Genomic DNA, 27,043 nt, shown 5'->3' on the forward strand with positions numbered 1-27,043 from the left:
TTTAACAAGAGTAGCATAAAATTAACAGTGGTTATTAACCTTTATGTACGCAGAGTGTTTATTTCCCAAGTAGGTTCAAGTCCATGAAAAAAAAAAAGATGTCTCTGTCCTCAGGAGCGCTGAAAAGAGATGCTGAACAGTGGAGCAAAGAAGGCTGGTGACAAGGGATCTTGGGATGCTGCACAGCTGCTGCAACTTTCTTCTTTTCCAGCGTGAAATGTCAATGCACAAGCGGGAGCCACATTCAACCATCAATATTTATAAATCCCAGAAACTACCAACTTGCTTTTGAGAGCAGATTTTTACATACAGTGCAACTCCAGCAGACTAAAAGACAAGCTCGATACCAAACTAATGAGAAATGAGATGAAGTTAATACACTGTAAGCCTTGGCTAAATCTGTTCGTCCTGTTTATTCATTGCCTTGTTGATCTGGAACCTTTAAATAAGAAATCTGGCCTGCTCAAAATTATTGCTTAATTAATCCTCCAACGGTCTATGAATAATGAGACAAAAATAACCGCAGCCATTGCAGAAAGAAGGAATATAAATAGAGATGAAATATTTTGTCTGGAGCAGGCACTTGTAGAACAAATATCCCCACTTCTTCTCCTTTAGCAAGTGTAAAAAAATCTCTTTCTTAAAAAATTGAAAAGGCTGCAAGTATAACTGTCAGCCAGCACCAAGCTGATCATCATCTAACCTGAGACAAAAAAATACTATCGTTTATGTAGGACTACCTTGGCTGATAGGAGCTGCCTGGCATCTCCCATGGCCAGGCCACAGCTTGGGCAGCGAGGAGATACTGAGCTCAGTGTTTCCTTATTCAGTATCTGACCTTTTCATGTGTGCGATGAAATTCATCCTTCTCACACTTTTGCCTAGTGAGGCAACACTTTAATGCCTGTTTCAAAAGGGGGAAACATAAACAAAGAGTGATTAAGTGTCTTGCCGGTGGGAAAAAAACATCACACAGGACAGATGTTGAGAAAACTGCTCTTGTTTCACTAGCTTACTAGGGAGAAAAAAAATAATTTTATATATATATATAAAAAGAACTCACAAGTTCTTTAGGTGAAATTTTTAGCTGAAAATTTTCCAGGAGAGAACCTGGGCAGTAATGAAAAATATCAAAAACTGGGGCTTGAATGAATGATCCCCACAACTATAACACACTGTGAATGAAAGTCTAGCTAATGCTATGTGCCGTCTAGCCCCAGCTCCATACACTTTTATATGGTGTGAGGCTTGGTCTGGAACACTCTCATTTACACACATACTAATGCCTGCAAATGGAGCCTGGAGGACTGACAATATTTCAGCTGGCAATGACTATAAACCCCATTATTAGAGATTCCCAAAGCAAAGCAGCCTCGGGTTGGCAAAAACATTTCATCCTGCTTGAAAGGAAAGTCTGTTCCAGCGGTTGTCAGGGCACTTTGTTTCTTTGCTTGCAAAAATCTGTTATTTTCTTTCAGGGAAGATCCAATACTTCTCAGTGGTGATTAAAGTTGCAAGGAGAAGTTGCCTCCTTGCTCTGGACTAAGAATAAGGCCCAAAATAAGGACAAACAGGCTACACCCATGTGAGAAAGAGAAGAAAGGATTGCTGCAAGCTTCTAAGGAACCTGGTGACCTATTTATCCAGAAAGTCTCTATCCGTGGTCTTCTTCGGCTTGTCCAACCTCATCATACATGTCTGAACTCTTCTCAGAAGGCTAGCGTGAAGTTAAATGGGGAGGCCCCTTGTGGGAAAAGGATTTGTGGGGAAAAAAAAAAAAAAATTCAGAGGAGAAGGGGAGACCTCCAGGGAAAAAGTAAGTGGTCGAACGACCAAGTCATTCTGAAGGTGGAGTCCTTTATCTCACTGAAAGGCAACACGCAATGGGCACTGTCCAGCTAGCTGGGGCTCAAACTTAAGCTCTTCTCAGCTCTACCTTTTTTAGCAAAGCGAGGAGTCCAGCATATTGCTGTGTCTTACACAGAATAATGCTGCTCTGCTAGATGTGCCAATGGAAAAGCTCCCATATTGCTGAATTAATACATACAACAATATCAATTCAGGCACTGCCCGTGTGTAGAAATTGAACCCCAACCACACGCTTGCCCGGAGTGCTCAGGAAGGCCGGCCAGACGCTGGACTAACTGGCAGTGTGATAACATGCTGTTTAGTTCTTTCCTTTAGCACCAAGGTGGGAACCCTCTTGAACGCAGACGCTCTTCAGCTGTACTTTTTGCTGTAGCTCCTATTGCCTCTATGTTTTTGGAATGGGCCTTCTCCTGCATCTTGGGCTGAAACGTCTCAGTGCCCCATCAGAGAAAGGGGCTGCCCTGCAGTTCTCTCCAGCCCAATCAAAGCAGCGCAAATGCCAAAGTAGGAGAACATTTTGTATTCTGAGATAAAATGAAGAGACAGTGGACTGAAGACAAAATAAGCCACTTACCAAATTTGCATTCCTAAGGCGGGTCATCTTGCAGAGAGGAACAAAGTCTGCAGGTTCACTTTTTGTTTTCCTAAGGCATTGGTGCATTTCCCTTTTTAAGTAGTCCCTGCTCTTTCTCTTCATGGACACACACACGTGTTTCCCCCCTCTCTGAAAGGATGGGCTGCAACAGAAGAAAGGTTGCAATCATTAAAATCCCACCTGCAAAGAGTGCAACAGCCACTACCACCCTGTGCAAGCCCAGCAGGTAGAAACCAGCCTGTCTGTCATGAAGCAACTGAAGGTTTGAGGCCTCTTCCCTTCAGACTGCTGACAACAGCAAACTCAGGTGGGATCACAGAATCACGCAATCATTAAGGTTGGAAAAGACCTGTAAGGTCATCAAGTCCAACCATCAACCCAACACCACCATGCCCACTAATCCATGTCCCGCAATGCCACGTCCACACGTTCCTTGAACACCTTGGGATCAGGCTTTCAAAGAAAAAGGCCGCTCTTTTAACCCAGTTATTTAAACCAGATTGAAAATAAACACCCAGCCTGGCTGAATGCTTTCAGAAGACTGACAAAGGTAAGACAATGAGTCACTGCCACGTTCTCTCTTTACCTGGCATTAAGCTGTGTGACACAGGTCATGCAGGCAGAAGCAGATTTGCAACTTGGCGCGGGATGGATTTAGACGCACCAGGATGTTTTGGGACTGAATACCCTTTATAACTCCAGTCTTCTGGGTTGGAGAGAAAAGGAGGGGGGCACTCAACGCCATACATTTCAAGTAAAGCGGTTTTCCTGTGCTTCAGTCCCCAGCCAGGGATCGAGGAGTCGGATGGGATCTCCTAAGGAGCTGTATATTAAGGACTGGGTGCCAGAGGCTCCGAAAACCTCCGCACTGAGACCGTTGGCTCCTCTGCAGCTGGAAGAGCTGAATCTCACGTGACAAAAAGCTAAGCAATACTGAAGCGATTAAATGAGCTGCCCAAGGGAGAAGCCTTTCAAAGAGGCAGCCCCCCAGTCACCCCAAGACTTCCCCTGCCTCTTGCCATCCCTCAGAACTGCGACTGCCTTTGTGCTCCACCGCAGCCCTTTCCCTTGCAGCCAAAACCCGTTGCACAGGCAGATGGCAAACGAAAGTAACCATCTCTCTACAACTACCTGAAAGGAGGTTGCAGAGAGGTGGGTGTTGGCCTCTTCTCCCAAGTGACGAATGACAGGACAAGAGGAAATGGCCTCAAGTTGCACCAGGGGAGGTTTAGACTCGGTATTAGGAAAAATTTCTTTACTGAGAGAGTGGTGAGACACTGGAATAAACTGCCCAGGGAGGTGGTGGAGTCACCATCCCTGGAGGTGTTCAAGGAACGTGTGGATGAAGCATTGTGGGACATGGTTTAATGGGCATGGTGGTGTTTGTTGGTTGATGGTTGGACTTGATGATCTTATAAGTCTTTTCCAACCTTAGTGATTCTGTGATCTCACTGGTACACAGGCAGATCAGGAGTGCCTTCCCCCGTAAAAAGTGGAACGACCTCAAAGTAAATGAGGTGTTTCTTGCTACCTACCTTAAATACCACCAGAGTGTGGAATGAAACCAGCTTCTTGCTGGACAGCTGAGTGTTTCAAGCCCAGAGCCGACACTATTGAACACTAGCCGAGCAACCAGCAGCACTCAGACTAGTCAATAAAAAGCATTTACTAACAGTTGCTCTTCTCCTCTAAGCCAAGTGGAAAAAAATGGTGCCACACTGTTGCCGAGGATATGCTTTGCAGCTAGCATCATCTCAATAAAACACACGCGTTTACCAATTAAGAAGTGCGGTCCCCAGCGAGGCTTAGCAGAGATCTCATGGAGCCGCGCTCTGCATTGGTATGAGCTCAGCGCTGGTCAGGCCTCGTACCAAGCCAATTGCTACACCCAGCAGTGTCTCAGTGCCCCCAAACCAAAACTTGAGCATTAAACTAATTAGCAGTATGCTAGTGCTTTTATACATCCCCTGCAACCAGCAGGATAAAAGATAAATAAGTTGTTAGCCTCTCCTAAAGGCTTCCAGACTATTTATTTATAGACTCATTTATAGGTGCCCTTCAGAGAAGCATCTGACCTTTTCATAATGATTACTGAACCTCTCCCATAAAGTCTGTGCATAATGAGACAGCATTATAGTGCCCATTTTAAAGAGATGAGAACATGGACTGAAAGCAAGTAAATGAAATGATCTGGTTGCAGAAGCAATCTGTTCCACAGACACGTGCCAAACAAAGACACTATTACTCTATCACATCTCCTTTAAAAACCACTCAGGCTGCTCTGGTGCTGCTGGGAGGACTTTGCAAGACTCTAACAGCTATGGATTGGCATTGGACCCAGTGACGGCGGGAGTAAGACGCTCACAGCCAAGTCATCCCATCAAACACCAGCAGCACCTTCTGATGACCATTCCTCTTCGTGGAATGGACCTATGAGCGACAAAACTGCAGTTTTGAGGATGGCTTTCCTTCCAGTCTCCTAAGCTGCTCTTGGCGCACGTCTCAAGGTGGGCAAAGGTTTCCTCTGCCTGGAAGTTAAGCCACGTTAGAGAGTCAGAGCAAAGCTTCATTTCAGCCTTTCGAACAACCCCATCACTCACAGTATTTACCTTTCACTTGCTATCAGTGAGACATAGGTCACTGTACTGACACTTGTCCGTAAGTACCAACCACGAGCTTGACTCCTTTCTGCACTACCGTGCTGGAAAGATATTGTTAGAGCTGCATCTGGAGGATTAATTGAACCTCTCTATTGCTAGAGGATTACTGGTTTGAAGCCTGCATCCCAGAGCCCTGAGAATAACCCAATGAAACCAAAGACGTGTGAAAACTCACTGACTTTCATTATCAGAAAAGAGAGACCTAAGATCAGATGCAAACCAAGCACTGCCGTGTCCTAACTTTCTGCTTTTTGCCACAGAAGCGGCTGACATCTCTGCTAAAAATTCTACGGGAAATGTGAGAAACATAAGGGACCAGCCCCAAAACTCCTTCCCAGTTGACGTTTATGCCAGAGTACTTTTTGTCCAAATTCAGATTAAAAAAAAAAAAAAAAAATCAAGCCTGAAGTTTCGCCACTGGTCAGGAACAGCAGCGTGGGCATAACATGTCTCTCCCCTGAAGGTAAGTGGTTAGCAAGTCCCTGGAAATGTCCTCAATCCTACTCTTGCCCAATGTTGAAGGGCTGCCCTACAGAGGAACATGTTTTTCTCTTAAGCTGTGCTATCAACAGCCTCTTTTCCTATATACAGGATCATAAAATAGTGGAGATGGGTAAATCTGGCACATTTATTTTCGTACCAAAACAGCTTCTAGAAGAATGTGAAATATCCCCTCACCTCTCATGTCCCAGAGGCACCATGTTTGAGGCACCCAGGCATTCAGCAGCAATGACGCTACAAAAGCTCACCCAGACAGCAAAGAATAATCCCAGCAAAATGCATCAGACAGCTTGGAGGCAAACTCTTTTATGAAGGATTGCATGACTTTGTGGGAAGCTATTGCTCTGTCCTTATACAGCATGTACGAGTTACTAATGGATATTTATCTTACGAAGGAAAGAACGAGAAGAATAAGTGTACGGTTTAAGAAACCAAGAAAAGAATGACTTTTTAAACATGATCAGGTGATCGCAAGCACTTTTGAAAGGATATCTTCTAAGATATGCTTTACCTAAAAAGAGCCAGGCCCATACAGCCAACATGGCAAACCCATGCCGATGATGACAGAAACAAGAAGGGAGGGAGGAAAAGAGGAATGGGTGAGTACTGCAAGTGCCCAGTTTGTTTAGGATATTTGAAAAGAGTCAGGAGGTTGTGTTCCACTCAATGCTTTTTATCACTGCAAATAGAATTTAGATTTCAAGACGATATGTTTAAAACTCAAAATTTCAGTGATTTAGATCAAATAAAATTCTTTCAACACACTGGAGTTGTCTTTTCTTTCCATGAGAACAACCAGAGGTTTTAATTACCCTTTTTTTGTTTTTTGGCCTGTGAACAAAAACCCATGGTATTCATACAGTTCTGTTCTACATTAAGGTTTTGTACTAATGAACTCTTTAGGAGCTGGGATTTCCATCCCAAACGGTTAATGATTTGATTTTATACTGTAGTATTTTAATTGAAATAACCCCTAAGGGCATTGCCATACAAGTAACTCCAGACATCTGTACCACATTTAAGTGAACCAAATTTTCAAGTAGCAGCTCAGAAGCTACATGCAGGACACAGCCCTCACCTTACATTTCAGCCTGGCATCAGTGAGGGAAAGACCACCATCATCTTGTGTTAGATTATATGGCTACTCATTTAAAACAGTGCAGTTCAGAGGTTACCATGCTATAAAGTATTTGTTTTTATGGCCTTCCTCTTTTGATACTTTGAAGAAAGATAAGGGTAAGAGAGGGACACATATAAAGCAATTTTATTGTCTGTGCACTCACTGGGTCACACAAAGATTCAGTGCTTGCTTTCAGCTTTTTTATTATTATTTTTTAAATAAGAAAAACCTTGCAGGGGACACAGAAACTGTTATGATTATTTGTTCAATTGACATGATGCCTCTTAGGCTAGTTTCTAGTTTTAAACTATCATTTTGGCAAATAAAGATTAATCTATTTCCAGACCAAGGTGGATGTGCTAAGGCCCCTTGTAATGCCTGCAGAAATGGAGGAACTAATGAAGGAAAAAAATATCTTTGGGATCTAGACCTGGGCACAAGCGTACCCTTGCCAGGGTATTTAATGAATACTTTGCTGCTTTGTGCTGTTTGCTAGATAGATACCTGCCCTCCGATTCTGGAAAGACTCTGCAATCACAAGAGATTGTGCTGTAACAAGCAATAATTTAACTAAAAGCTCAAAAATATTTTTGGCTGGTCTTAAAGGCAATTTATTCTGCAAAGAAAGACTTTCTTGCACTTCTAAATCTTGCTCCTTTTTTTGGCTGTTTGTTTTTTTTTTTTTTCCCCTTAAAGATGTAGTGTTTTGCTCCAATTGAGAAAAGAGCCTGTCTGTGGAAAGTGGTGGAGAAAAGGGAAAAAGCAGAGCGAGCCCAGCCTTTTTCCACTTACAGGATTTCCAGTGAAAACCATTAAACAGCAATAGTTGATCTCCTGAACCAAGTAAGTTCAGGCTAAATCTTTACTGAATGGAGCTGACCTGAGCTGCCGTCACACAGCAGCATATCTGGAGGCGGCCATATATATGATCTGAATTCATTACACTTTGCTAAATTCCCCTGTGATCATACCTTTACCTCCATCTCAGCCAGCATCACACCAAGGCACCAAGTCACCTTTGCCTTGCCTTTGACACATGTGCTCCTGCTCTTGGTTCTTGGAGGTGCTGGCTGCAAGAGCTGGGGATGCCCGGGCTCAGCTTGGGAAATATGGACCTGTGGTGCACAAAAACACAGGCTCAAGACCTGGTGATGGCACAATGTAAGACACACACCTCTTGTGTTCAACGCATGGGACTTAAAAGGGGTGAGGGAAGCTTCAATTGGGGTCCCACAGCACAGCATCACACCCACCCCTCCAACCCAGGCTTGATAACCTGCAGGATGGGTTATCCTTGCTAAAAGGCTGGGTAGAAAGTCCCAGACTGCACTGAAGTGCTACTAAACCTATTCTTAAGTTTTAGTTGATATTTAAGTGGTCAACAAGGTTTGTTCTAGACCCTGTATTTCACCCGCACCAGAGCAGTACAGTATTTCTTGCTTATATGAGCATTTCAGTGTGATTGACTTCGGGTAGCAGGGAGCTGAAGTCATGCCAGACCTGTTTCATTCTGACATTTATTTGTGCAATGAAATCCAAGGATCTTTTCTTTTCTCTTTTGTTTCTATGTGCTTCACTCAGTACTCTCTCCGTGACATTAAAATCCATCACGCTGCTGGCCCTGGTGTACCCATTAGATCGTACGTGCCAACAATGCTAGAGCTCTGTGATGGGGGAAAGACGGCAGAAAGAAAACAAATATATGCGGCCTGAGGAAGTCAATTTTAATTTCTTCCTAAGCTTTCTCTGATTTAGGGCAAGATTCTGTTACCCTTAATCATGCTGCGATACACTAACGTCCCTCTCAAGGAGGAGGCAATGAATAAATGCCATGCAGCCAGAGGCACTTCTCCTCCCATTCATTTGAGTGCTGCACAAGATGCCTGAAGCAGTCTTTGGTAGCATTAACCTGCCCGACAGAGAGAAACATCCACAAAAAGAGCCATTTCCTCAATTAAAGAAAATTAGAGGGACGATTAGAGAGAAGTGGCCCTTTCCAGCTCCTGATTACCGACAGACACACAAAGCCACACAGCTCCAGGGTCTGGAACAGAAGCCATCTAGTCCTCTAACATTCCCCACACAAACTCCTGCATTTCTTTTTACTGTCCTTTCCCCCCCACATCCAGAAATTGGTTGAAACGGAGTCCCTGTGGCCGATGCCTGTAATTTCAGAGCCCTCCTGCGTTCTGATGAGTAGCCAGTGGAACGAGCCTTCCTCCTGTGCAAAGGAGAAAGGTCACCTGAAGGACAATGCAGAAGAGCCTCCCCATCGCTGCCTGCATGCCGCTGGAGACAGAACAAACATCAGTCCCTGCTGTCACAAGTCCTATTAACCTTCAGCGGTCACTCGGCGTGCTCACAAAATGCCATACAGGAAGGCAATCCATATAGCCAGCATTTGAGCGTATGGTGGCAATCAAGCATTGCCAAGGCTATGTGCTCTCAAATGTAAAGCAGCACGGAGGCAGGAAGAGCAGTGTTGACATTTAGGGGCAGATACGCAACGATGGCTCACTTAAGCTGCACAAGGCTAGCGGCTTTACTGCTAATTTTATCTGAGACCTTTTACATGCAGTTCTAGGTGATTTGTGTTCAATTTGGCTTGAACTTCATTCATAGCCAATGGTCCAAAATAATAGCAAACTGAAATAGCTGAGAGCAAGGGCTCATTCTCGTTGTGTCTCTTGGATGTGAGTGCCATCAGCATTCCCGCGTTCCCCGTACTGCAAATACAACACGCGTGTGTCAAAATGACACTAGGTAGCCGTAGTTCTGCTCTGACAGAGTTCAGCTCTCTTATTTCCAGTTAGACACAAATGGTCCTAATGGCACCCAATTCTCCACACCCTTTAGGGCTGCAGAAAAGTCAGTCCATGATCAGGGAAAGATACGATGTTGTTTTAGTTAGAATATAGATGCTCAAGCTTGGTCTTTAGTCAACCCCCGTCAAATGAAGGGTCTCTTCAGCACCCAGGGGAGTCTGCTGTCTGCCTGAGTTGCAGTGTCTGAATTCAGGCAGTATCAGCAGAGACAAAGGTGACAAAATACAGAGAGGGGAAAACAAGAGAAGGAAAAGTCTCAGGAAAGAGTTAAATGGAGCAAGAAGGCTCAAAACAGATAAATGAGATCTACCTGGAATAACAAAATGATGGGGAGAAAGAGAGAGGAGAAAAAAATACAAAGAGAGCAGCAAAGGAGTTCACAGAAAAAGAGAGAAATGGAAGATGCTTGGGAAAGCTGAGATGCACACGAAAAGGAACAAAATATGAGAAAATTCAGAAAAAATTGGAAAACAAGCCACACCTCCGACTACTGCCTTCTCCCTTCCTGAAACCTGAGGTTTTGCATGCAGCTCTGTTACCCTGGCCTTGCATTTAGGCTGTTATTCTAAATGAAACATGAAAAGTCACAGAAATGACAGGGCACATTAAAAAATGGTGTCTTAAAATCTCCCATTCTGGGCAAAACACACCTCTTTGTTCATGTCTGTTACCGCTGTGAACAAGTTGCAGCAGGCACAGTTTTCCGAGCAGACGGCTTTTTGCAGGACCAGGCAGCTGGATCTCTTTGCAGCTTGCTGTGTCGAGCGGTGCTACCTCTAGACAGCAAAGCCTGATGATGCCACCCTCCGTTTCTAGCAACTACTGCTCTTATCTATCAAGGCAGAGCTGCAAACACCAGCCCTCACCTTCCCAAGTAGCTTTTATTTACTTTGTCCCATTTGCAAAATGTTTCCTCTGGAAAAAAAGATGGAGGTGTGATGGAGAGTACCAGAAAGGCAATTTTGGAGCCCTACTTTCTTATAGATGATGAAGGAGAAAACTCAGGAAGGAGCTCTTCCTTCAGCTGTGGTGTTTATAGAAGTGCTCGCTCTTGTGCAATCTCTGCTTGTCTGTTGCTGAGCTTAAACACCATCTTTCCTTACTGGGGACACTGACAGAGACTCTCTCATATACTTGGCTCGACAAAACTTGTAGGAATTGATATAATTGTCAGATTTGTTCAGAGTAAGAGTTACTGGGAAGGAAAAAACCAGAAGAGGATTACTACATATGCCCCGTTTCCTTTGGAAACCAAGGTAAAAGCATTATAGATAGGCTTAGAAAATAGTTACCCATTAATCTTTGATTGACCTTCCTGATGCTATCAAAACTGAGAGCAGTGAACCATGTGTTTTCCATTTGATTTACTGTCTTCTTGTTCAATAGGTTAAAATCTAGGACACGTCTTGAAAGACAACTGTTTGACTGGGGCAACCAGAAACTGTCTGCTTGATGACGCTCTTCCACGCTACCTGTAAGTTTTCGTAAAGAGCTTGCCCTGTCCCGATGGCAAAGGAGCTGCCAGCTCCTAAGGGTCACAGCTCAGTGACACAAGTCTGACTCGCGAAACAGGAGTTGTCACTGTTGCAAACCAAATTCCCCGCTCCATTGGCATCTCGTGTCATTAATAGGGCTAATGAGGATATGCCTAAGTCAGGTTCAGAAAGTCAGGGAAGAGTTTAAGGTACTTTCAAAGGCTAAGTGCTTCTCGCACCAGACCGAATTTCTGCGTATATGATAATTCTGAACTCTGAACTAACAGACTGGTAGAGTAAATACAAGTATCCAGAGGCAGACAGGTGGGCTGAAGCTGCACAAATCAAAACCACAGTGCCAGAAAGCACTTCTGGGCACGGGACCCTGACAGTCGGGTACGCTACATCTGCAGATCGGCTCCAGCATGCTTCGGCCTGTGCCAACAAGGCATTTCCCAAATTCTGCCGTTAGCACGGCCCAAGAACTACATCCAACAGGCAGTTTCCATGTGGGCACGCAGCTCAGCTGAAGGAGTTTAACAGTATGGACAAGGTCAAGTCCTGCCAGCTGGCCTGAGAACCAAAAACCGCTCTCTGCTACTGTTTAATCTACTAGTGCAGATGTAGCCCACAGCTGATGGGAGCTCTGACAGGGCTCGCTTCCTCACATGCGATCCACTATTTACTTTCTCCAGCTTGAATCCTTGAAAAGATGTCCCATTCTTTAAGAATCACCATCCTATTGTGTCCCACCCTTCCAACACCTATATAAAACTGCCTCAAAACACAATCCTAACTGAAAAATTCATCTCTCTAGATGGTAGTTACCAATACTTTCCCAGTTCCTCCCTTTCCAAACAAGGTGGGCAACATTTTACAGAGATGCTGCTGTTTTGTCTGCTATTATGCTCATCTAGATGCCTCTATATATTGCTGGTTTTTAACCCAATTTGCACACATAGGGGGAAAGTTTGCCAGCTCGTAGTTCCAAGGAGTAACTGCACAACCTGATATAGCTAGACACCGCTGGCTAATGCTTACAGAAGACTCTAAGCAGCCAGTAATCCTAAAAGACAAAAAATTAAATACTTTGGTATGTTTAACCTCCATTTCACCAGTCATGCAGCTGAATTTAAGAGGGTGACATAGATGAGAAAGAGGAAGTTGAGGCCAGATTTTGGATCAGACTGTGCATGACATCAATTTAGAAGTATGTGGATAAGACGCATCATTCCACTGAGCTCATGCTGTTCATTATGATTCCTATGGATCCATGAGCATTGCTAATTACACTTCAGATATGTGACAGTCAGTATGGCGTACATAGCATCACCATCAGAAAAAAATATTAAACATTCAAGGAATAGAAAAATCAAGGAAACAATGAATAAGCCAATTTTAACACCTTTCAGCTAGCTGTACATCTCATATCCATTTTGCTCCACTGGCAGATAGCACATTATTATCATAGAATCATAGAATGGTTTGGGTTGGAAGTGACCTTTAAAGGTCACCTAGTCCAACCCCCCTGCAATGAGGAGGGACATCTTCAACTAGAGCAGGTTGCTCAGAGCCCCGTCCAACCTCACCTTGAATATTTCCAGGGATGGGGCATCTACCATCTCCCTGGGCAACCTGTGCCAGTGTTTCACCACCCTCACTGTAAAACATTTCTTCCTTATATCTAGTCTGAATGTACCCTCTTTCAGTTTAAAACCATGACCCCTTGTCCTATCGCTACTGGCCCTGCTAAAAGGTCTGTCCCCATCTTTCCTATAAGCCCCCTTTAAGTAGTGAAAGGCTGCGATAAGGTCTCCCCGGAGCTTCTCTTCTCCAGGCTGAACAACCCCAGCTCTCCTAGCCTGTCCTCATAGGAGAGGTGTTCCAGCCCTCGGATCACTTTTGTGGCCTCCTCTGGACCTGCTCCAACAGCTCCATGTCTTTCCTGCACTGAGGACCCCAGAGCTGGACGCAGTACTGCAAGTGGGGTCTCACCAGAGCGGAGTAGAGGGGCAGAGTCACCTCCCTCGACCTGCTGGCAACGCTGCTTTTGATGCAGCCCAGGATACGGTTGGCTTTCTGGGATGCGAGCGCACATTGTCGGCTCATGTCCTGCTTTCCATACACCAGTACCCCCAAGTCCTTCTTGGCAGGGCTGTTCTCAATCCCTTCATCCCCCAGCCTGTGCTGATACTGGGGGTATTCCTTAGGAACAGGAATTAAGCAGAATGACACGCATGCTGAGGATGTTCCCACAAACCTCTCAAGTTCTTTATAAAACAGCATTTAACTTAAAAAAAAAAAAAAAAAAAGTCTGTTTCAGAAGAAATTCTGTGACGCATCCCAAAGTGAATGTCTGGTTGCATAGTTCACTCGAGTGTATTACTTCATCATTATTGTACTGTCACAGGTGACATATACTATTATTTTATTGAAGATGGTTTTTCTTGTTTTTAATTTTCTCTTCTGAAAGTGAGTTATTCAATGAGAAGTAACATCACTGAAAATCTGCATTCCCGCATAGTTCCACCCTGTTGGCTGGCTTCACTGATGTCTAATAAGATGTGAGTTTTCTTATTGTCAGGATGCTGCTGTACAATGTTGCTTCACTGCAATCAGTGGTGTCCTTTTGGTGGGTGCAATACTGGATCCCACCTGCTTGACGTCTGACCACCTTTCTCAGAGGAGCTTAATTACTTCTGCGCATCCTTGTGTTAAATTTGGTTAAAAATGGCAAAAGCATTCAAAAGTTATATATTAAAGGAGGGAGACTGAAGAAAAAGACAGTTCAGTATGCCTGGGCTCATTTCTTCAAGGAACTTTCAGAAGAAAGGCAATGAAGGGCATCGCTCTTTAATCTCATAACAGCTGATACTCTGGTGCACAAGGTCCTTACCATGCCTGCGGGAGCCCCGTGCAACTCTTGGCTCTATCCAGGTCATTCTGTGTGTCCAAACAACCAGATCCCTGACTTCAGTGGTTTTCAAAATCACTGATCTGTAAGTACATCTACAGCATGAACTGGCTTGATTTTGAAAACACCGCTCATAGCAACTCCATCTTCCAGCTGAAGAATCCGTCTGGCCCAAGCCACATGAGAAAAAGCAGATGTAAGGGAAGACTTTGCGGTGTCCTTAGCTCCGGCTGAGATCAAGTGACAAAGTGATGACATCCTGAAGGTTTTTAGAGCTGGGAGATCATTTCCCAGCTAGCTTTATTGTTTTTCAAAATCAGGCTTGTTTATCCTGGTGCTAACATGAGGTGTGAAAATGAGGTATGTACTTATTCAATCTTAGTGATCAGGCTTGTCAGCCTGTACTCCATGCTATCCCAGAAAACTTGGCAGGCTGCAAATCTGCCTTACTGACTTCTAATAGCAATCCTCATCCACGGTATTATAATACCAGTTCAGGTATCAGAGCAAACCCACATTTTCTGGTTCCTGAAAGACTGAAGGGTTCTTGGATTTTTGTCTTCCAAAGAGGGAAAATTGACAGACAGACTGCTGTTCAGGCTGCCACATAAACTGCACTTCCAAAAAAAAAGTTCTGCAAGAGCAAAATGTATAGAAACTGTACAGAAAAAATTGCTTCTGTTGGGCCTGCACTATTTCAAGGCTGATAGACCACAGGAGAGCTAGATGCTCCTGGACTGTTTGGGCATTAAAGGTGGGGCCAAGATAAATAGCCAAGCTCTACAAAAGAGTGTTTTCACAGCTCACCCACAGTCTGGCAGCTGGGTCTTGCTAAAACCCCAAAGCATAAAACGTTGGCTCGTTCCACCTGCCCAATCCAAAATTCAAACAGTGGAACTAGCCTAGGCAATTAGGGAGAAACTCACCACCAGACAAAGGCTGTGTGCTGTATTCTTGCAGCAAAAAGAAAACCAGCATTGTGATTAGAGTATCTTTAACATGGTATTAATTTAAGGAGGGGGGAAATCTATGTAATCAACTTAGCAAAGGAAAGGAGGTCTGAAGCACCAGGTTTCACATTTTTTTGGAGATTCAGCACACGGCAGTTGCCCTTGATCTTAATGAAGTGAGGAAGACGAGATTTCTCTGGTGCTGTCACAAGGGTACAGATCACTGAAGATTCCTGCAGCCAAGCACGATTTCTCTATTTGGACATTTTTAAAGAATTTCCCCCTCTCACTATCTCTCCCACAAAATACATGTGTCAATGCTGATGAATTCATACAGATTCAAGATCCTAAGAAGTTCAAAAGAGTCAATGTCAAGATTTTGTAAAAGGAAGTGCTGCTGGTTTTTTCGGATTGAAATAACATCTTTTTTTTTGGTAAATTTAACTATTCAGTATGCACTTTAAAATATGCAAAAATCAAAACCCAAAGTAAACAATTAGACTCAAATTTCCTTTACTCTGGGTTTGGGGGAAACCGGAACATTTTTAAACCTGACCAAAAATTCAAATGTACGCATAAACTGTGAAGCACTTGACTACTACAGCAACAGGATAGAGGGGACATAGAAGAGGGGGATGGAGAAGTGGGTAGGATGGGATTCTCATGCTGTTACTTAAGCCATACAGAAATCAAACAAACAAAAAACAGGTCCAAAGACGAAAAATCCTGAAATCCAACTGAAGCACGAAAGTCTTTGTTTTCCTTACTGCCTGGAACCCTTTCACTGACCAGGGAAACATCTGATTTCATGGTCCCTCTTTCTCTCTGACCCATCCAGGCTATGACTGCCCAGCTCAGCAACGCCACGCTGACAAACCCAAACTCCCAGGGGACTGAAGCTTTCTTCAGTTTCTAAAATCAAAGAGAGGGAAACACTCTATACTAGGTCAGACCAGTGGTCTAAGTAATACTACAACAGCAGTGATCTTTGATACTAGTTTCACTGGTATCTCTTATATCACAAGGAAAGTATAAGCAACCTCGTCCTCATCACTAGTGCATATCTCACCTGTTTGCTCCCTTCCTCCTTTCCTAGTCATTTTTTAGGTCTTTTTTTTCCTAAATATTTTCTATTTCTTCCACTTGGGCAAGCTGCAGGAAAGACAAGCTGCAGTGGGCAACCCCTGCCTCACTGCAAACAGCAGATGACTAGGAACAGCAGCTAGACTATAACAACAGGCCATGAGGTTGCCACTCACACCCCAGGATGTTTAGTGAAGGACCATCTTCAGAGAGGATGAGCTCGGTATTCTCCTCTGCACAGGAGGGCGGGCTACAGCACGTGAGCCCTGGGCAGCCACAGTCATGCCTGTAGCCTGCAGCAAAGCAGCAGCCTGCTTGCGGACTTAGATCCATGTGCAATTTCTGCCTGGCTACTTCCACTAAGAATCTGAGTCAACTACATTTGGCACCGGCGCGACACTCCAAAAAGCTCTGGGTAGAGAGGAAAGTGTTTGCAGAAATGAGGCACTGCCTAATCAGATGCCTTTTCAAGGGCACTTTGCTTCATTTTATAAAGCAACACTAATCTTGCACCTCAGCACGGCTACTCCTCCTGCAGCTTGTGACAGAGCTGGTATGTCACCTTCTTGCTAATGAAACAAAACCATCGTCCAAAGTAAATTATGTCATTCAAGATGGCCAAGTTCATCAAGACGGAGAGGACTCTGACTAAGACCCTAGCTGAAGCAATTGCATTCAAAGCCTTTTCGCATCTTTTGCCAAGGGAGAGGCATTGATGCCAGGCTGCAGACCTCAGGGGAAATGAACTGCTCTCTGGAGGTCCTGCCTCTCTGTAAGGCTCGAAATGGAGGTTACAGTGTCTGATTAAAGCACCTCAACAAGGTATCTGAGACTAAACTGGATAGGCAGTGGTCCCTGGCTTTAGAAAGCTCAAGGATCTCAGTGTTCATCAGCCTGAAGTGATGACTAGAGAGGAGCTGGAGCTTGCGTGGCCAGTGACAGTGCTAACGCTGACCTGCTCACTGCTGCCGCTGTGGCTCTGCTTTTCTATACACCACCAGAGTCCGGCCCTATGCTCACATACGGAATGATGGATCAAGTATTTTGCAGTGTCCATCAATAAGTAGCAGGAGGCAACATGCTGGATACTGCCAAATATAGTTGCAGTTTATGTCTGGTTGAGCAGGATATAGATGCTTCAGGCTTCTTTCTCCTCTTGCATGCCTCCCCCAAAGCCAGAGAGCAGCTCACGGTCGGCACTATTTAAGGTGGTGGGGATCAGCTCCCTTAGCAGCAGCCGTTCTGATTTTCTGTCTCCTACTGTATTTTTTTCTAAAAGGCCAGGTAATTACTCAGGACTGAAAAAAATCTATGTCAAAGCAATCACCTCGTTGACTTCAGAGAAATTGCAGCAGGAACTAATCTGACTTCACAATTCTTCCTTTCCCTCTAACAAATGGAATAACCTATGTAGATCCTGCCTGTAGGCAGCACCAGGCAAGAGGCCACTCCAACCACATCTGCAAGGCTTGATCCCTCTGAAATGCCATTTTTCTCACTGAATCCTCCCACACCTGGCAGCTAATGTTAGCACTTAGACCAAAGCAGCAAGGCACTGAGATGTTCCCCCGTCTCAGCCAAGGGACACGAAAGGAGAGCTGATGGGGTCCCTGCTCATTCTCTTCCTTCCCTGTCCACAGGCTGAGATGGGCATCAAGGGTCACTGCTGGAATTAGGGTCAAGAGAGAAAAAATAAAGACAAGAAAAGTTCTATTTCTGAACTTGTGGAAAGACACATAGTTCACATCGCTGTTTAGCCTACGTACAGAGGAGTGGGGAGGGATTTTAGTAGAGAGCTTTGAAAGGCAGGTAAATAGATCTTTATCCTTGCTCTAAATGCCACTTCATTTTTGCACTTTCTTTGCCCCAGAGCTCCTTATCATCTAACCAAAACCAGTCCGTTGAAAGAAAGGGAAGGACAGAAAAGGAATTGTAGTGGTAGATGTTAGTTTGCCGAACAAGCCACCAAACAAAGTGTGAAGAAAAAGATTTTCTCCTCAAGCAGGGGGGTTTGTTCATCATTTACCTCATGTGTTTACCCTTGGGCTATCATTATATTAGCAACATTTCCCGACTGAGCTGGAGCACCTGGTAACTATAGTAACCACATTTTCATATCTGCCCATAAATTCCCTCGGTTCTAATTAGGGCACTCATTTATAACAGCAACAACAACACGGGAGAAATAACAGCAGACTTAGCTCAGATGCAGTCACCTCTCTCTCCCTCATGCCACAGAAATGACCCGTACCTGAGCAGTTCTTATACCGTAAGATGTTGCTTATGGCACAAAGCCTACCTTACCTGCCACGTCGACCACTTTGTATCCATCTGCTGTGTTGTCCGTACCTTCCCACCTTCTAAAAAGTCTGTTCATCAGCCTTCCAGTTCAAACAAAAGCCTGACTCTTCTCCTCGCCAGCAAGCTTCACACCAGCATGCACAAATGTGTTTTTCTCGCTAGAAGGAAGAATTCACACCTAGCCTGCAAGGAAATCGCACACACAGCACTATTGCAAATTTTACAGACAGTAGGTGGATGCGATCAGGAGCAGAAAGGCTAAGCAGCTCAACTTCCCAATTTACCTATGCAATCTAGATAGCTATGAAGAGAGGATAAACCACGTCATCCAAACTAAATGACAGGTAAATGATGAAGCGGCAACGTGCAAGAAATCAAGACCAAGTAATAAACAGTTGCAAAGTTCAATGGCTCAGTGTATTTCACCACGAATTATTTCCTTGTCTATGAAACAATAAAAACTTGGTGAACAATTTGAAGTCTGCTGACATGGTTTAAAAAGATGGATGGGCTGGTGGGTAGTCGGGAGTGTTTGCTTTATTGTTCACGGAGTCACTGCTCAGAAGTACATTTGTTTTGGAGTCTGTGTGAATTATTGTCAAAAAAAAAAAGACAAATCTCTTTCTCACTTTAGGCTACACTGTGCAGGCCTTACATGAATTTCTTTTCCTAGAAGAAAAAAGACATCACGCCTCTGTATTGACATAGATAAGACAGGAAAGCCCATCTCTGCAGAGATCAAGAGAGCAGGGTTGCTCTGGCTTCAGGTTTTGGGGGACTTGTTGCCATCAGAAAATTTTCTCTTGCTAGAAAAGCATGTCAATTAGTATAACTTAACCATGAGTGTCAACAAGAATATCTTCTCTTCAACCTTTTTACACTTTTCCTCCACGTCCCCAGGAGGTTCAGGGAACTGGGTAAGAACACATACTGGAGCTATTGCTGGTGCTGTTGGTGATTTCCACTTTGGAACATTAAATATCCCACCAGTTACCCTGCTTGCCTTCCCAGAGTAGCCAGTCCTTATAATAGGGAAAGAGACAACAAGCCCAGCAGTGATTTCATGTAAATAGGCATGAGTCCAAACTACAATGGCTTGATGGCTGACCTCAGCCAGGATTTTGGGGACCAGATGATCCCTGGCAGAAAGAAAGGGTGCCAACTTGCATGAGAAAGCTATCCCCATTCCCACCTCCAGCACGAAAATTCAGAGGCACGTTCAGACCCACTTTGATCATGAAGAACGGAAGGTATTTCACTGCATTTTTAACTTTGGGATCCACTGGCCTAAGAAGGGATGCTGTGGCCACGCTCCACAAAGTTTCCCCATTCCCGTGTGCCCTGCTTTCAAACCAAGTACCCACCAAGAGAAACAGCACCTTCTTGGCCCAGCAAAGTGATGCCTGCCACTGGTGAAAGCTTCCCCTGACTCCCTAGGGGGTTTGCATCCAGGCTCAAAGCACCCTGGGCAGAGTTGGGTGAGCCATCCTCAGACCATGGTTGTAAAAAGTGGGTAGTGTTTGTTCACTGCATGCTATTTTATTACTTTATCAGCTCTTTACACCAAGTAATAAGAGCTTTCAAAGTGAACAGAGTTGTGATGAGAAAATGTAAACTTTAGTGAATTGCCAAAGAAACGTTCAAGTTATTTGACAATTTATTCATCAAGCACCATTTAGAAGCATGGTTAGAAAACACGTTGGTGATCAAATTCTAATATAACCACAAAAATTTATTTAAGATGCTGCCAAACGTGAAGCACAGTAACATTCAAAACCACATGTATGTTTTTTTGTTAAATAAGTGAAAAGCAATTTCAGTCACTGCCAGACTGGATTAATTTTTGAAGCCTCCCTCAGTTCATGAGATGCTGTTTGGGACTTGGGAGGAGAATAGCCTGTTGCAAGTTGTGTCACTCATTAGTGTACCCTCATTTCTCCATCAGTCTCTTGTTTTTTCAGGCTGTAGTCTGTTAAGAGAGATGGGCATCTGCAGTACGTATGATGCATAATGAGGCTCCAGTCTCTATGGAAGCCACTAAAATTGCCCATCATACTTTGCTTACTGGCTCTTCCCATTTTCAATAAGAGGGAACACTCTCAACCTGTCAAAATCTTTCCAAGTGACCCCATGGTAACCACTGTAGTCTAAAGCACTTCTTGGCTTATTAAATATTATAACCAGAATGTGAAAAATATAATGTTTTACTTGATTCTACTAGTTAAGGAAAACAAGTCTTTGACAGAAAAATAATTGCCCAGAAAATCAGGCAAAATGCTAATTAAAAATAAGACTAAATAAACAGTTTCTACATGATGTTTTGAGCTAGTTTCATCGCAAAGACATCCTTTACCTGGCATAACGTGCCGTTTGCAAGACCCCCATGTAAGGTTAAGCGTTCCTTGGTAGTTGCCTGGAAACGGTGCCAATGACAGTTTGTTCTCATTAAATGCAAATAATGCAGAAAGACTGTTAGAGTTGTACATCTGAACACTTAAATCAATTCAGTTTGGACATGTTTTTTCTCTCTAAAGATGCAAGTTCTGAAATCTTACCAGAAGTGTTGGCAGGAAATAGATTCCAACTTACATGCATGAGTATGCACAGAAATTAATTTGAAATTACCACTATTACTATTATTCTTCTTTAGCCTAATTAGTGCTGAGCAGGAAACAGTCATCTTGGTTTTGGAGTTTTTGTGGGTTTTGTGGTTTTTCCTTCCTGTTCTGTACCGTGTGAAAGTCGGCACTTTTTAAAAAGGTCCTCTGAAAAGTAGGAGAGACACCTTTCAAAGCTGCTGCTTGGAAAATGAGCAAGCAGAGCAGAAATCCACCCCGAAATAGCTACTGTACCGGGAATTGGGAAAGTCCTTCTTGGAAAGGAGAGCCCACAAGTTTAGTCATTGCTTCACGGTCCGTTGAAACCACACTGCTGCACTGGGCACGGATCAGTGATGCCTGCACCCACCTGGGGACAGGCGTTAGGGCTTCAAGCTCATGGCTACCTGGGCAGGGCTGTCATGCCCCAAGCCTTACAACACGTGCTTTTACCCTGTAAGATTCAGCTACTGAACGCATTCATGTTCCATCTTAATTCAAACTCCTCTGAACCAAACGCAAACCCAATCTGCACAAATCTCACTGTTTCAGTCATCCGCGGGGCACCGCGTCTGCTTTAACTTTGCCGGTTAACGAAGCTGGGGCCCCAAGCAGACTCCCTCTGCTTTCCGTCGAGACTTACCTTTACGACCAGGTGAAGCTGTGGTCAACCATGGGAAGCGCAGACCAACCGTAGCACCTTCTTTACAGAAATCAATGACAGCATGAAGTATCACAGCTGCAATCAGAAGAGCTTTAACTACTTCAAACTGCTGGTAAATGAAAAGAAAAACCCGATACACTTAGGTGGGCATCTATTCTTACAGTATTCCAGGCAAATATTTCCTTGTGGGGATGAGCGGGTGGAGAGGTGGACATATTTCTGAGATTTAAGTGCCACAGCTGGCAATCCTGCATGCTCATTTCACATTCTATCCGCAGCTTGCCTGTTCCATTGCATTTGCCCTAGATGCATATAATCGATTTTGAATTGATCTGGTGGGGGAGAGGACTGCAGCGTTACAAGTAGCAGACATCTTATTGTGGTCAGAGTCAGGAAATGTCTGTTCCCATCAAGAGTTCCACAGGCTTTCACTGGAAGGCATCAGTATATTTAGCACCTATACTAAATTTAACACTAGATTTAGCAAAGTCCATTCCATCACATGAAATCTTCTTCCCTTTTTTTTTTTTTTTTTACAAGGTATATACAACAGATTGGGAGGAGCAATTAAGTAAGAATAAGAGGAAAAAAAAGCAGACCATTTTGGTTTAGCTTTTGCTTTTTTTGTTTTTTTTTTTTTCAAAGGGAAAACCACACACCACGTAAAAGATGATTAACAACAGGCAAACATCCTCCTGGATGGACGGAGTTGCATGAGGTTGCCGTGAAGACAGGTTAGTGACCTGTATTTCTGCAAAAAGGGAGAAATTATCCATTTTATTTCCTAAAGCAAGATAAATTCCACTTTATGAAGAAGCTTACAAACAGCTGGATCAGCCAGCTAGATACCACCAGACAACAAGCAGATTTTATAAACAACTAAAAAAGTTTGCCATCTGGCAACACTGGGAATAAGAAAAGAAAGCATAGTTTTTCGTGGATAATAATGACCGACCAATAGCTAAAATCTGTGCTCCAGCTCAGATGTTCTCCTGAAGAGGACTGCAGAACTGAAGCTGAATCAGAGACGTATGTTCAAAAACTTTGTGGAAATAAACCGCCGCATACAGCAAACTGGCTCATATTTGTGGCCTCTCGGGCTGCTGGAACAAACACCTGTCAGTATATACAAGCTTGAATTATTAATGGAAAATAACATTAGCTGTAAATTTATCTCCTTTCTCTCATTGACCATTGGAAATCAGAATATATTTGCAAGCCCAATTCCATGCATGCTCGTCAGATGGCTATAAGGAAGATTTTTCACACAGTGTAGAATTTGAGACATTTTCAAAGGAGTCATTTGCTACCCACAATGTGTTACATCGAAGTTGCATCTGTCTTACATGTCTGTGTCTCTTCTCTCTGACTGGAAGACTGAAACTTCCTAAACAGAGAAATAGTAAGAAATGAATAAACAACATATTCCCATGACAGTAACCCCTCCTTATCAAGCAAGGTACTTCTATTCTTCCCATTGCAACGGTATGTCTTCTATTATAAATTCTAGCCTCACGTGGAGACTTGGTGCAAAGTCCCACTAAGATTTGAATCTGCGTTGTCTCACTCTGGCTGCCTGCCAAAAGGGAAATTTTTACCTGTGGCAAGTAAAAAGCCGCCCCAGGTGTAGGCAAAATGAACTGCAATTGAACTGCAATGAGAAAGTGCAAATACTATTTTGCAGCATCTGACCCCCTCCCAGCAAGAATACTCCAGTACCTTGTGCAAAATAAATAGACCAACCCACTCGAAGAAGAGTTGTTTTGCCAATTTAAAAGGTATTCAATTACAAATTAAAACTGTAGGATTGACTGAGAAAAAAAATTGAAAAAGGACATGTCCATAATTCCATTAAATCCATTTTATTGCCTGGGCTTAACTGTGGTTCCTTCTACCCAGGGACAAGTGTGTCTAGAGCAAAGGGCTTAATCTGGCCACCAATAAGTGGCTTTAGCCCAGTGTATCACCACCGCCTGCAATCTTTTTCTTTACACACATTAAAAGCAGACTTTTACACAGAGTAACTAACGCACAGCACCTTCCTCGGATACAAAGTCATAAGGCAGATGGATGGACATATGTACAACTGCAGCTAACTGCTAATGTAGCCATTAGCACTCAACAACATGACACCAGTTGGGGACATTTTCTGGAAGAATTTATTTTTATAAATAAAACCTTGGTATCCGGAGACTGATATAAGCCTGCTTTCATGCAACCTGTGTGAGACATTTAAAGGGACACTGATCTCATTCTCCTTTCGCCCCTCTCTGCTGAAGTTTCAATAATACCCCTTGCCTCTCATCACAAAAATGCTATATTGACATGAAAATTCACTATACGACTCTGAACTTCAAAACCCGCTTTCCTTTAACTTCCATTTTTTTAACCCAGGGGGACTGATTCCTGATGGAAGTATTTAGGTTTTACTCAAGAAAATTCCTACGCTGGCCAAAAATCAAACCAAAATGGAAAAAGAGCAAATGAGAAAATACAATGAAAGACTACGACAGTAGAAGTCTTCTTCCAACATATGTGTCTCCATATCAGGAATGGCCATGAGTACATATCCATCCATATATTTATTCAAGGTCCATCACTATGGACATGAGAGTTTTCCATATGTGGAAGGAGTATGAATTCAGAGCTTCAGTTAACAGCAACTGAGTCTCCATTACGTAATGAAAGACAGTTTGGTCCTGGGGTCCTTCCACAGCTAAACTAGGCAGATTGTGAAATGGTGCTGCAAGAAAACTTAGAGCATTCAATTGGCAGCAATTGGTTTCTGCTTTTAGGTGATCTAGATGAGGTCTTCCCCAAGGGGTTACCTCTAATAAAGCAGCTAGGTTAAGGCTGTCAACGCATTACCAAACATCAGAGGAATTGTCTTTGCCTTTTGCATGTAAAGCCTTCCCTTTAATGGGTCTGTTATATCATCACATGCTGTTCATATATGCACACACGCATTCAAAAGGACTAAGAGCTCTTTTCCAGTCTGCCGCGTAAACACAGCCAGATTATTCCTGAAGAAAGAACAAAAAAGTGTATTTTTAAAAATCACTCGTTCATAAATACTTTGGGTTTTTTCAACATTTACCTAGCACTATTAATAAATAAGTAAAATGGCTTTCTCCTACAAAATCAGTCGATTTACAGAATTTACAGTAGAGCTTTAACTTACTTTTTCTATCCTTGGCTTTTAACAGATTGTTTACTTCTCCCAGGTGAAGCCAATACATAGCTATAGGCAAAAAAAAAAGCACCCAAGGAAAAGACTCTTTCAGTCATTAGGTCTTTTTCATTGGCAGCTCTCCCTGTGTTTTCATCTGTGAACTTTCTAAGGTAATGGCCAATCTCAAACCATGTGCTGAAGTAATAATTTCATGATAAAACTAATCTTTCCAATAAACAGCTCTCTGAAACACTCTACTTTTCATTTTCAAAGAGCCAGAAGGATTATGGTAGTGATTTGGATATCTATTTTTCTGAAATTGCCCTCCAAGTCTTCCTTATTCTAATGCAATGCTCAGAATCCTTAGCAAATATGAATTGCATCTAGAAGAGGAGAATAAAAATACAGCAAAACCAAATGTAACCTTAGAAAATCACCGATGTAAGTAGTTTCATTCCTTGTACTAAAAACCATTTCAAAACTAATCTACTGCATATTCTTTCCTTTCAGAAAATGTAAATTGATCTTTCAGTTTGAATACCTGTCAAAGTACAACCACTGTAATGTTGATAAGTCATTTTGCTCGTCAGTTGATAACGTCTGATATACTGCAAACTTACACGTAGCTCTGCAAGAACTGCTGGACCAGATTACACCCAAACCACGCTGGGGGATGTTCACTCTTGGAAATTTTGGCAAACAGCATGAGTGAGGAGTGTCTTTCTCCCACCGGCACCTCCCAAAGTGGCATGAGAACACATCGCAAATAAAGACAACTACACCAGGTTATGATAGTTCCCAACACAGCGCTGGTTCATTAGTCTTCCACAAACTCTCACCATGCTCCTTCCATACAGTGAGCAGGGAGGATATTACCGGCTGCCAGAAACCTAGGGATGGGTAACTTTGCAGGGAAAGAGGTAAAAAAGTGACAGCCAGTGTTACCGGGACATTCTGGACAAGCTCACAATGGTGTTGCTACGCAGAGGCCCACTTCAAATACCATAACATTTAATATCCACTCTGGCAAAACTGGATGGCACTATGGCTTATTTTACCAAAAAGCACAATTTAAAAAAACAAACAAAGAAACAAACCCTAGATACCTTTTGATTTCAACCACTTCACTTAAAAAGTCTGGTCTAGGTTGTGGATTATGCCAGTTTCAATACTATTGCCCACGATGGGGAAAAAAAAAAAAAGGCTTTTGGAAAGGCACAGAAATATTGGCTATCTGCTGCTCTTTTTGCTTGTTTGTAAGCTTAAGGTTTAGCACTCACCCTGTCCTATAATTTTGTACATTTCCTCTAAGTTTCTGGGGGACGTTGCTTCCTAAACGGGAAGACTCTTGTTCAGAAAATACTGAACAAAGGCAAAATTGCCTTTGATAGTAACGGAGCTGGGAATTCACTCTGTGAGCAGCACTTTTCCCTTGACTTTACCTGGTTTGAAGTAAGATGTCTTGAATAACCCCAGGGTTTATGCTCCTTCCAGGAGCAATGGGAAAGGACTGCATCTCCAAAGTGAGAGGCAACTCATTTAATAAGTGTACAGACCTCTCTGCTGACTACTTGAGAGTGCCTATGGGTCTAGTTAGACTTTTAGACCAACACAGCAAGGTGATAAAAGTCTCAAAAAATCCTTTTCCAGATTTGATACCTTATTTCTGGTTTGCATGTTATTCATGAGCCACCCCTTTCTCGCACAAGTGCGTATATTTTTCACAAGCACTCACTAGTCATGTAAAATGACTTTTAGCCTATGAACTGTCTCTAAACACTTCATCTCAATTATTTGTTATTTGTGGAGTGCAACTGGTCTGCTTAATTACTTGCTTCTGTCTTTTTGTGCCCTCAACACATGGCTGAGCGCACTTAAATCAAGCAAATAGCCAAGTTGAAAAATAACCCCCCGCCTTTTTTTTTTTTTTAGCTGAAGAAAGACTGATGACACACTTTGCAGGATTTTCACAAATCACCACTATTTAAATATTTGTGAGCAGGTTACACACTGATAATGGAGAGTTTTGCACATGCTCATCTCATTCATGAAAGCAGCTGCTCTGCATGCAAATCCTTTCTGTTTAGCCAAGTATTTTCCTGCTTCCCAATACTAGCTGTTAAATCCTGAACAGAAAGAGATGCCCAGGAGGAAGAATAGGGTGAGTTTTGGGGTGCCGGACCATGGGTGGCATTTCTCAGAGGGGACTAGGAAAGTGTACAAAGCTACAGGTGTTTTTTTTTAGCCTTGGGGATGATAGAAGGAATGAAGGAGCTGGTCATAGCCTTGAAGATTCATCTTTCAGCTCTAAAAAAAA

At 43.2% G+C, this 27,043-nt stretch overlaps 1 long non-coding RNA gene across 8 annotated transcripts in view; it reads right to left on the reverse strand.

The window, feature by feature from the left end:
- LOC132317114 (uncharacterized) overlaps positions 1-27,037 on the reverse strand; it is a 61,004-nt gene extending 33,967 nt beyond the window's left edge. For 6 of the 8 annotated variants that reach the window (XR_009484004.1, XR_009484003.1, XR_009484001.1 and 3 more), the window contains exons 1-4: positions 22,901-27,037; positions 21,534-21,985; positions 18,297-18,476; positions 2,444-2,606 (exon numbers count right to left, since the gene is read on the reverse strand). This is a non-coding gene — a long non-coding RNA (uncharacterized LOC132317114). The remainder of the gene's footprint in view (positions 1-2,443; positions 2,607-18,296; positions 18,477-21,533; positions 21,986-22,900) is intronic. The other 2 variants (XR_009484006.1, XR_009484007.1) reach the window with 2 other exon arrangements.
- Positions 27,038-27,043: the final 6 nt, after the last annotated feature.

This window comes from Gavia stellata, chromosome 5 (genome assembly GCF_030936135.1).
Source record: "Gavia stellata isolate bGavSte3 chromosome 5, bGavSte3.hap2, whole genome shotgun sequence".
NCBI lineage: Eukaryota > Metazoa > Chordata > Aves > Gaviiformes > Gaviidae > Gavia > Gavia stellata.